At 47.2% G+C, this 10,427-nt stretch overlaps 1 long non-coding RNA gene and 1 other non-coding gene across 2 annotated transcripts; both read right to left on the bottom strand.

Annotated features, from left to right (window-relative positions):
• Positions 1 to 4,438: 4,438 nt before the first annotated feature.
• LOC127057365 (U6 spliceosomal RNA) lies at positions 4,439 to 4,547 on the bottom strand. The gene has a single exon (XR_007776089.1). It is a non-coding gene; the product is annotated as a U6 spliceosomal RNA (small nuclear RNA).
• Positions 4,548 to 5,153: 606 nt separating this feature from the next.
• On the bottom strand, positions 5,154 to 5,820 carry LOC127056634 (uncharacterized). Its single transcript, XR_007775862.1, has 3 exons — positions 5,655 to 5,820; positions 5,439 to 5,510; positions 5,154 to 5,366 (listed from the first exon to the last, which is right to left on the bottom strand). It is a non-coding gene; the product is annotated as an uncharacterized LOC127056634 (long non-coding RNA).
• Positions 5,821 to 10,427: the final 4,607 nt, after the last annotated feature.

The following is a 10,427-nucleotide window of genomic DNA, read 5'->3' as shown; positions in this document are numbered from 1 at the left end:
GGGTTGCTCAAATTCGAGAACCGCTGCCCTAGACAACAGGATACAAGCCCGGGGGAAAAGAGGGAAATGGAGATTCCCAAGGAGAAAATGAAGAAAAGAAAGAATTGGCTGAGCAGGCACTAGGAGGAAAAGGAAGCCTGAAAATAGCAGAGGGGGAGAGGCTGTCCCCAGGATGTTCACTATCATGGCCTTGAGAGGAGGAACCCCAAGATACATTGGTAGGAGAGAACAAGAGGCCATAGATGGGGAAAAAAAGATGATGAAGGCTTAGGACATAGCCTGCCCCAAAATAAAGAGGGGTGGGGAAGAGAAGGAGAGAAACAGAGAGACAGAAGGCTAAGAGAGCTTAGCAAAGGAAGTAGATACACCTTCCCCACCAGTCACCTCTTTCAGTTTCTGGTCAGCTTCCCTCTCACTTTCTGGCTTGCTTGGAATTTTCCCACCGAAAAATATGTTTCCATAGATTTTGAAATTGAATCACAAAAACATTTATATTCATATTCTGTCCCACAAAACTTAAATCTTGGGCCTAAATTTCTTGAGTGTTTCTTAAAAACATATAATCTGTCTTTTCCAAGGGTGGAAAACAACATTCATAACATGCCTAAGGTCAGAAAAAAAAAGTTTATTGAAAATTAGTCAATACCATTTATGAAATATGTTAGAATTCAGTTGCTTTCGCTCATTGATCCATAACTTGTGTTTGGAAAATTCAGATCAAAGAGTCATTAATAGCTATTTTTAGATGACAAGGCTTTGTTGTTATTGGTGTGTTTGAACATGATACCCATTTAACCTACCTTATTAGCACTGAAAATAACCAGCAACTTTTAGCTAAAGAAAATAAATATTGAGGGTTGGGTTTTTTCCACAGTGTAAGATCTTTAAACACGTTGATCAAACTCTGGGTGACGATTTCATTGACACATGCCTAAAAGGAGAGTAGTTTTATCTGTGTCTCGCTCCAAATTACTCAGAAAGTCAACATGTCTAGTCTAGGTCTAGTTCAACATGAGCTTCTGTACGGTGGGGTAGGACGTAAGCTGTCAGTGGACATGGTCTGCTCTAAAAAAATAATCTGCATTCATGGGCTTCTGCAGGTGAGAACAGGCGTCCATGTTGGCCCCATTTTAGCAGGATCAATGAGTGTGTGTTTTGGGGGCCATATTATGCATTTCCAAAATGTAATTACTTTGAAATGGGATTGCTGAGTTTCAAAATATTGATCTCAGAACTGTGATTCTGCGGGCAAACTGAGATGGTTTCATACTGAGTGATACCGAAATTCATAAATAACTACCTCATTTCGGGCCAGGTCAATAGGGATCTGACAATGCTGCCGCTGGAAGTGAGACAGCTTGTGGAGCTCGAGCTGTCACACTAAACATCGCAATGTGGATGTTGCTGCACTGGCAGAGGCTCGGACTAACCACCCAAGCTCAGACCCAGGAGGTCTTGTGGGTCCAGGCTCAGGTGGCTAGCATGCTGCTATTTTTAACATACTAGCTCAAACTCTGCTAGCAGGAGTCTGTCTACCCGGGCTGGGAGGCTCGCTCCCAGCAGCAGGGTAGACATATCCTAGGAATCTTGACTTTAATGGGCTTCGAATCGGGTCCTGTAACAAACAAGAAATCTGGTGAACCATTGGAAGAGAAGGATTTCCCATTGGATTGTAGATCCAGTCATTTAAAGTGTGCTGCTCTTGGGAGAAATTGTGCTAATGAATCTCTAGCTCTAATTATCATAAAATGAGGCAAATGGCCAGACTAAAAATACAGTCATAATTACTGGGTTTTTACCCACAAAAGCTGATGCCCAAATAAATCTGTTCGGTGCCACCGGACTCCTCATTGTTTTTGTGGATACAGACTAACACAGCTACCCCTCTGAAAAGGAGTTTTGGCCAAGTAATGCCAAAACTCCTTTTCAGAGGATCACAGAGACATTTTAAAGCAAGATTATAACATTTTGTTAGCTAGCTTTTGACCGATAATTTATTTTCAATTTGCCATTTTGAATACTGGGTAATGGGACAACACCAAGGAGATTCTTAATCTCTTTACATGGGCTTTGAATATTGAGTGTCTCAAGGTTGAATCTTAAACCTGTATTTGCTAAGCAGCTCCTCAATTCTGTCAGAATTGGTTAATTGGAATAGATCCGATAGCTTGGAACAACAGTTTCCTTAGGTAACTGCTGTAATTGTTATCAAATCAGTGTCTCTGATAGAGTCAGTAATTCTTTGCTTCATGTTGTATATTTGTTTATAAACACATGATTCAGTTTAACTAGTATGGATTATTATTATCATTACTAATTCTAAATAATTAGCTTAACAGAAGTTTACAGTAATTTGACCAGTAGCTGAACTACTGAAAGTTCTGGGAGGCAGTGTTGTCTAGTACAGTGGCTCTCAACCAGGGGTCCGGAGCCCCCTGGTGGGGCAGTGAGCAGATTGCAGGGGGTCCCCCAAGCAGGGCAATCATTAGACTTGCTGGGGCCCAGGACAGAAAGCCAAAGTCCCACTTCATGGGGCTGAAGCCTGGGGCCCTTGAGCCCTGCCACCCAGGGCTGAAGCTGAAGCCTAAGCAACTTACTTTTGCTTTTATATTCAGAAAACAGTTGCTGTTGCAGACGTGGGCTGTGGAGTTTTCATAGCACATAGCGGGGAGAGGCGCTCAGAAAGAGAAAGGCTGAGAACCACTGGTTTAGTAGTCACAGCAGACAGGACCTTTATGTACTATTTCCAGCTCTGCCATGGACTTGCGGTCCATCTTCCACTGCAGCAGATACAAGTGTCTTGTCCTTACTTGAAGGTCCTTCACAGCTCTGCCCTTTCCTACTAATTTACTGTTGTATCTTAACTCATTGCCCCTTCACACCCTCCAGTCTGACCAAAATGTCATCCTTGGTTACCTATTTTTCTACCGCTCCAGTAACTGCCTTGGTGCTTTCTTCTGTCCTGCCTCTTACACATGGCACACTCTGCCCAAACTAGCTCAGAAAGCTGCTACTCTGTCCTCCAAAACCCTTCTCAAGAGCCAGTCCTACCATGAGGCCTGATACATGCCAGCTGATAACAGCTAGTGAGGAGATCAGTTGGGATTCTGCCATCGGTACTTTTTTTTTGTTTGCTTATTCAGGTCCTAAAGCTAAAACAAAAATCAAACTCTGAATGTATTTAAACAAGCTAATTGTGCACATAACTACTCTGTGTAACCATGGTGTTCTTATCACATTACTCTCATTCGCTCCCTCCAGGACCTGCATTTGTTTGTTACACCCTGTTGTATTTTGTCTTAAATTGGATTGACAGCCCTTGTCCCAAAGAGCATGTAAGTACTGTTCAGCTCTCAGCACAATGGGGTCCCAGTTCATATTAGAGCTTCTGGGTGCTACCGTAGTACGAAGAATAATCACTAATAGGACAGTAGTGACCATTACTGAAACAAGGGTTTGCAGCACCTGGCCCATGGTTTCAAAGCCTTGTCCAAGTGACTGGCAATTGAGTGATTAAAAGTTTAATTGAATCCTTTCTGGCTCAAGTAAATAGCTTCATACATTTGAACATACTGCTAAAATTTTTATTCCCCTCTCAGCATCAGGTTGGCTAATCGTGCCTAGAGCAGCTCTTTATGTATCATCACAGAGTAAGGCAAGATTGGTTGGTGAAAATCTACACTGAATCTGGAAAAAAGTGACTTGCCACTCAGATGTTAGGTGGTTTTGTTTTGTTTAATCAGTTGCTGCTTACTTTGATGGGCTAATAGACAACTAGACATTCAGAGAAAGTAACTCTGCTAGAGTGCTAAACCCTGGTCCTAACAAAGTCAAAAGCAAAGCTCCAATGAAACCAAAATCTGGGACAAAAATAGCTTAATATTTTTTGTCAAGTTTAAAAATGAGGAAAACCACCAGGCAGCTGAGATGCTTTATTGGGGTTTTGTTGTTTCTTTTTGTGTTTGTTTAAACTTGTTTAAAAAAACCTGGGTAAACTAATGCAATGGCAATTTCATTGCTGGGGTCTGAAAGACCAAACCTATGTAAAGCAATATAGGTATCTCCAATGGGTGTTCTATCCCATGAAGGACGAGGACACACCAGAGGAAGAGGCTTTCCTGTCTTCATGAAGTACCAAAGTGCTGAGAAGCCTCAGAGCTTGATGACCACGCTAGGGAAATGGCATCTTTACCAGAAAAGTGTGCAGAGGAGGAGGGTGTGGGATTCCGGGAGGGGACTCCCCAGATAAAAGCTTTACATTCAGGGACAGTGTGGGGGTTAGCACCTCTTACCTTAAAATAGTGGGCCAAATTCTGATGCAAGTCCTGAGTAACACTCTTGAAGTCAGGGTTTACACCCACATAATTGAGGGCCCCTCCGCAACATAGAAGGGAGAAAATTCCACCAATTGAAACCCACTACGTTCCCTACTTGTTCCTCTGTTGTGGGACGCTTCACGAATTTGCGTGTCATCCTTGCGCAGGGGCCATGCTAATCTTCTCTGTATTGTTCCAATTTTAGTATATGTGCTGCCGAAGGGGTTGAGCTTTTCTCACCTCAGTCTGCCAGAAGAAGCCAAATGAGTTCCATTCCCTGCATTTGCAGATTTTGTGGGATCCGAGGGTCATTGTGTAGATACTTTTGCCTCCACTTTGCTACCTAGCCTCACTGGTCCCCACAGGAGCTAAGCTTCCAGCTGTTCTCTTGACCACGGCTGCCTAAGACGAAATTCTGCAGCTCAGAGGGCAAAGCAGTACAAGATAACACAGCCTAAGGGGTTTTGTCATAGTCTGGAGGGGGTGGAAATGGAGGAGCCCAGCCAGCTTCTCTACTCCATCCGCTCCCAGGTCCAACCGTCTTTCTCCAGCTCATTGGCGGCTGAACACTATGGAGTGCTGGGAGGAGCATACTATTGGGGGCTGTAGCAAGGGGGCCCCACTCCCCCGCACTCCTGAGGGACATAGGCCAGAGAAGGTGCGGCCACGGGCGGAGGCCCCGCCGCCTGTCCCTGCCCCCTGGAAGTCAAGGGGCGGAACAGGAATTCCAAGGCCCCCCATCTGTCCCCGTCCCCTGGAAGTCAGGGGGCGGGACCGGAAGTACAAAAGCCCGGCCCCAGCGCTCAGTTAGGAGGAGGCGGCCAGAGAGACCAGACGCTAGGGCCCGAGCTCCCGCTGGGCCCGGCCTACCCCGTGCCCAGTACCCGGAGGAGTACTGGCCTGACCTCCCCTGGGGCCAGCACTCAGAGGAGCTGACTGAGCGGTCCGACGCTCGGCCTGTGGAGGAGCTGCCTGGACCTCCCGCCGCCCGGTACCCCGAGGAGTGGACTGGACCTCCCGCCGCCCGGTACCCCGAGGAGTGGACTGGACCTCCCGCCGCCCGGTACCCCGAGGAGTGAACTGGACTTCCCGGCGCCCGGTACCCCGAGGAGTGGACTGGACCTCCCGGCGCCCGGTACCCCGAGGAGTGGACTGGACCTCCCGCCGCCCGGTACCCCGAGGAGTGGACTGGACCTCCCAACGTCCGGTACCCCGAGGAGTGGATCGGACCTCCCGCCGCCCGGTACCCCGAGGAGTGGACTGGACTTCCCGGCGCCCGGTACCCCGAGGAGTGAACTGGACTTCCCGGCGCCCGGTACCCCGAGGAGTGGATCGGACCTCCCGACGGCGGACACCCTGAGGAACCCATGGTCTGGGACGCCCCGGACGACGCTGGCAGAGGGCAAGTACCCAGTGAGGGGGAGGTTGGAAGTGGCCCAGGGGCAGCCGACCCCAGTCAGGCTGCAGGCTTGCCTGAGCCAATGGCAGTGTGTTTCGGTCAGGATTCCCCACTGACCGTCAGCAGCGGTAACCGCTGCTAGGGCCCCAGGCTGGAAAGCAGTGGAGCGGGAGGGCCTGTATTCCCCCTGCCACCCCTCCAAGGGTGGCAGACTCCCCCTCCCCTGACCTGAGGAGGCCGTCTCCGCTCTCTTGTTGCTCAGCCCCTGCTGAAAGGCCTGAGCATAGACTGTGTGTTGCCTCGCCCTGCCTAAGGGCCTGGGCTTATATATATACTGTTACCTTGTCGCTCAGTCCCCTGCTGAAAGGCCTGAGCCTAGACTGTGTGTGTTGCCCCACCCCGCCCAAGGGCCGGGGCGTACTTATATACTGTTCTCTCATGCTCAACCGCGCAGCAAGGGACGGGCCCGAGGCAGAAGGAGTGAGGCGAGCCGGTGTGGCTCCCCTTCCCCCTCAAGGAGGGTCGAGCCCCGGCATCGCTCTACTACAGGGATACATGCCTAAAGGATTTTTCTGGGTACATGGGGAAGTCAAGAGATCATTGAAACCAGTCAACTACCATGCAGTATGCAAAACCCACTGAACTAACCATATTATCTTATCAATGGACCCCTTGTCTTCCTATTCCCTTATCCCCTCTTGTCTGTCACCTCCTATCTGTTTTTAAGACAGTTAGCTGTTTGGGGCAAGCACGTCTTTCATTTGTTCTCTAAGCCATTAGCACACTGCCAGGGGCTAATAAAGCAATGAAAAAAATTAAATATTATTAACAAACATCACCACATGCTTGTGGAGAAAACAGTGAGCAGTCATGTAGGTGGAAAGAAGAATTGTCTTCAGGAGAAATTGTCTTCAGGGATGTAGAGAAGGCAGTGATCTTGTGTGCTCACAGGAAGGTATTTCATATGTGGGGACAGCATGGAAGAAGGCATGATGATAAGGAGCCTACATGAGTATGATGGACTATCAAGAGCAGCAGGGCAGGCTTCTACATTACTACTGTGCTAAACAACTGGTGGGACTTGGGACACTGAGAACTGAGTGAGAACATTCATAATTATGCTCTAGGATGCATTTCTGATTTGAGGCAATCATGGCATGAGAGTCTTATGAGGGCAGAGGTCCAAGAGCTCATAGCAGGAATGAGTCTCAAGGCATAGCTGGCATTTAGTGAAGCAGCAATACTCACATTGTTTGGTTGTACTACTGCAGCAGGAACAAATTGGTGTTATCATAGAAAAAGCCTGCAATGGCTCGCATATTCTTCATCCCTCTGTGGGCATGAGGCTTCCATCCTCCCCTTCCATCACAAATGGAAACAATTATCCATTGACAATGGCTGTTTGTTCTGCCTTCACATATCTGTTGAATAGTCTGAACAAAGGGTGATATAAAATGTATATGGATGTCTATGCAGATATTACATTTGCAGTCAGGAAAGAGGGTGGGGTAGTACAGTGTGTTAACACACTAGCCTTTCACTTCTGTTGGCCTCGCTTCAAATTTGGATGCAACCACATATGAAATGAAGCTAATGGGCTCAAGATGCTCTACCAGTATACGCTTTGGCACACACCATGAAAACATCAAACAATACATTGCTGGGAAAAATGCTCCTGCCAGCCCAGAATATGCCAGCAAGCTAAGGGTTAATAAGCAACAGAAAGGCCAGCTACTGTAATCACAGTGTGATGCTGGAGTAAAACAAAAAGTTTGTATTTCCAGAGAGGGCACTGCTGAAAGCTGGGGAAGTGAAACTCAGGCTCACATTTCTGAGTTGGAAAGGTGCTAGAAGCTGGGGAACCTCCTTAGCTGAAAGTGCCTCAGCGCTTCTGCAAACCAGTTCATACGCTAGCTGTGACAGTGGTTGCATGACATTAGGAAACTGGAAGTAGGATGTTCCCAGGAAAGAGAATCAGAAACTAAAGTGTCCTTGCACAACTTCTGCTTCGGTCATGCATGTCCCTGTGTTCACATTCATTCAAAACTCTCTTATGTGTAGTTTAGAAGATGGCTGAGATGTGCCATAGATACATAAACGGCGAGGTTTAGAGTCTGGTTTAAGGGGCCAGTCTGCTGCTGACAGCCCTAATGAATACAGTGGGGGTTAAAGGTGCAGGTCCACAGCCTGAGTAACTATCATACTCAGGGGTAGAGGAAGTAGTAGAAGAAAATGTCTGCATAATCATCTGAATTCTGAAGTGAATTTTGATTTAACTCTCTTCATGACCCTTTCGTGTTTATTTGCTGCAGCCACTTGAGCACACATTCATGCTGTATTGGTTAGTTTAATAAACCATCCAAACAGAGCATACAAACAATACCACACGATATATGTAATTATCCAGCGCAGCTTGAATTTTGACTATTCAATCCTGCAAATACTCTGCAGATGAAGAATTATTCTCTGAGGGTGAAATTCCCCACTGAGGTTCAGGGAGAGCACAGGACCTCTGTATGACTTGAGCTGCACAGGACTCTGCTGGTATAGCAGCTGTATATGGGTGCTTAAGCACATCCTATGCACATAGCCAGGTTAAGGCATAGGCAGTATAGGTCCATGCCTACAGCCTCAGCTCCTGGAATCATGGGATTATGTCAGAATCTCAGTTTTCATATATTAAAAAAAAAGCAAAGCTTCTTGCCTTCATGGTTGCAGAGAAAATCTCAAAAACATGACCTGAGAGTAAATGATGCAGCAAAGCGTGCCTGAGTCTGCAGACAGTCTGAAATAATAGCTCTCAGGAGAGAACTGCCCATTATGTGGCTCCAGTCTCCTCCAAAACAGGCATGAAAGGGCTGTACCCTCTAGCTCAAGCAATAGGCTAGAATGACAATCATAAAAGGGAGAGGAGCCCCACATCCTGGCAGGTCCTATGTTCAGGGGATGGATTTAATCAACTAAAGTGGTCAGGGCTCACAATTCTGTAATGCGATTCCCTCAGAGCCACAGTGCAGGTGCTTCCAGCCACTCTTGGAGTCAGTCCTCTACACAGAGTTCCCAGTGGACAGTTCTCTTGAAGCCATAGATGTTCTTTGCTCATAACAGATTTTTCCAATCCAAATAAAATTTTTACAAGTCACTCTTCAGAAAAGATACAGGATTCCTGGCTGCTAGGTGGGATTTTAAAGGCCCCAGGGGAAAGTCTTGAAACCCTGTACTCCCTGGCACATGATCAGAACAGTTCTTAAGAGGCAGCATTCTGACCCAAAATCCTTCAGAAACTGTGGTCAGTGCAAGGGCTTTCTATGCAAAAGCAATGAGTCTAGCAGTCAGCTCTTCTAAGGCTCGGACATTCCTCCTCCCGCTCACAACACAGCAGAGGATGAACATGTATCAGAGAAACTTGGTGGTATTGCTGAATGTCTCACCCATGTCCCTCTTGTGGCTCACACATCCAGTGGAAAAGGTCTAATTTGCTAACACGTTTTCCAAATTATTGCAATCAAAATTAAATATTTATAAAAAGAAGTTAAATGTGATTTTAAAGGAGAAGCTGTTTGTACAAGTGGCAGAATATAGACCAAGACATCATCTTTTCACACAGTACTATGGGATCTTTAATTTTTACCAGGACAGTGCTCCCTCCACCCCCACTAGATGGCCAGAATCAATACTGGATTTACAATGGTGCCACTGGCACCAGGCCCACAGTCAAAAGGGGCCCCGTTCCCCCCATGGGGTCAGAGAAGCTTGCCGCTGCACTGTGTGTAATATTCCTTCAGCACCTCTAATAGTGCAACACTTTACACTGCACTGCAGCCAGTAGGAGATACAACCTCCCAGTCTTCTGACTTACAAGTCAAGGTGTTCCCAACTGAGTCACACCAATTCAACATTGAGGCCCTCATCTAGCAAAGCACTTAGGCATGTGCTTAAGTTTAAGTAAACGAGCTGTCCCAGTGAACCTACACACATCCTTAAAGTTAATCACATGCTCAAATGCTTTGCTGGAATAGGTCCCAGGTAAGGAAGAGGGAAGTAGTGGCAGAGTCTCAGCAGCCATCCCAGCATCCCCACAATCCTACTCCGGCTGCTTTCACCAGGGGGTAGCATGGCTGGGAACACTGAACAGCTCAGATAGAGAAGTGCACCTCTGTGCAGCAGATAGCACGTGAAATACTGTCTTGGGGGAGCACATGCTAATCCTTTGCTTGCCCAACTCCCCTGAAAGTCTTATGCCTGCTCTCACCCACAATGCTCTGTGCAGGGATGGCTCCAGACACCAGCGAAAAAAGCAGGTACTTGCGGCGGCCAATGGAAAGGGGCGGCACATCCAGGTCTTCTGCGGTAATTCAGCGGCGGGTCCATCAGTCCCTCTCTTCCTCTTTGAGCCGCCAGCAAAGTGCCATCGAAGAGAAAGAGAGGGAGCGAAGGACCCGCTGCTGAATTGCCACTGAAGAATGGAGCGGCATGATTGAGCTGCCGCTGAAGTGCCGCCAATTGGCTTTATCTTTTTTTTTTTTCTGGTTCGCCATTTGGGGCGGCAAAAAAGCTGGAGCCAACCCTGGCTCTGTGGGTGCTGCATCTCTAGAGCTTGTCCAAAGAAAAGCGGGCAGAGGGGGACTTCGGTCTTGAAAATGTATCCCTATTTTTAGATCAACTACAAACCTTTTCCAATTTTGATGAACTTTCAAATTTCAAAGAAACTG

Source organism: Gopherus flavomarginatus, chromosome 8, assembly GCF_025201925.1.
Source record: "Gopherus flavomarginatus isolate rGopFla2 chromosome 8, rGopFla2.mat.asm, whole genome shotgun sequence".
In the NCBI taxonomy this organism is placed as follows: domain Eukaryota; kingdom Metazoa; phylum Chordata; order Testudines; family Testudinidae; genus Gopherus; species Gopherus flavomarginatus.
The sequence above is the reverse complement of the archived record's forward strand: the minus strand, read 5'-3'. Positions and strand labels throughout refer to the sequence as shown.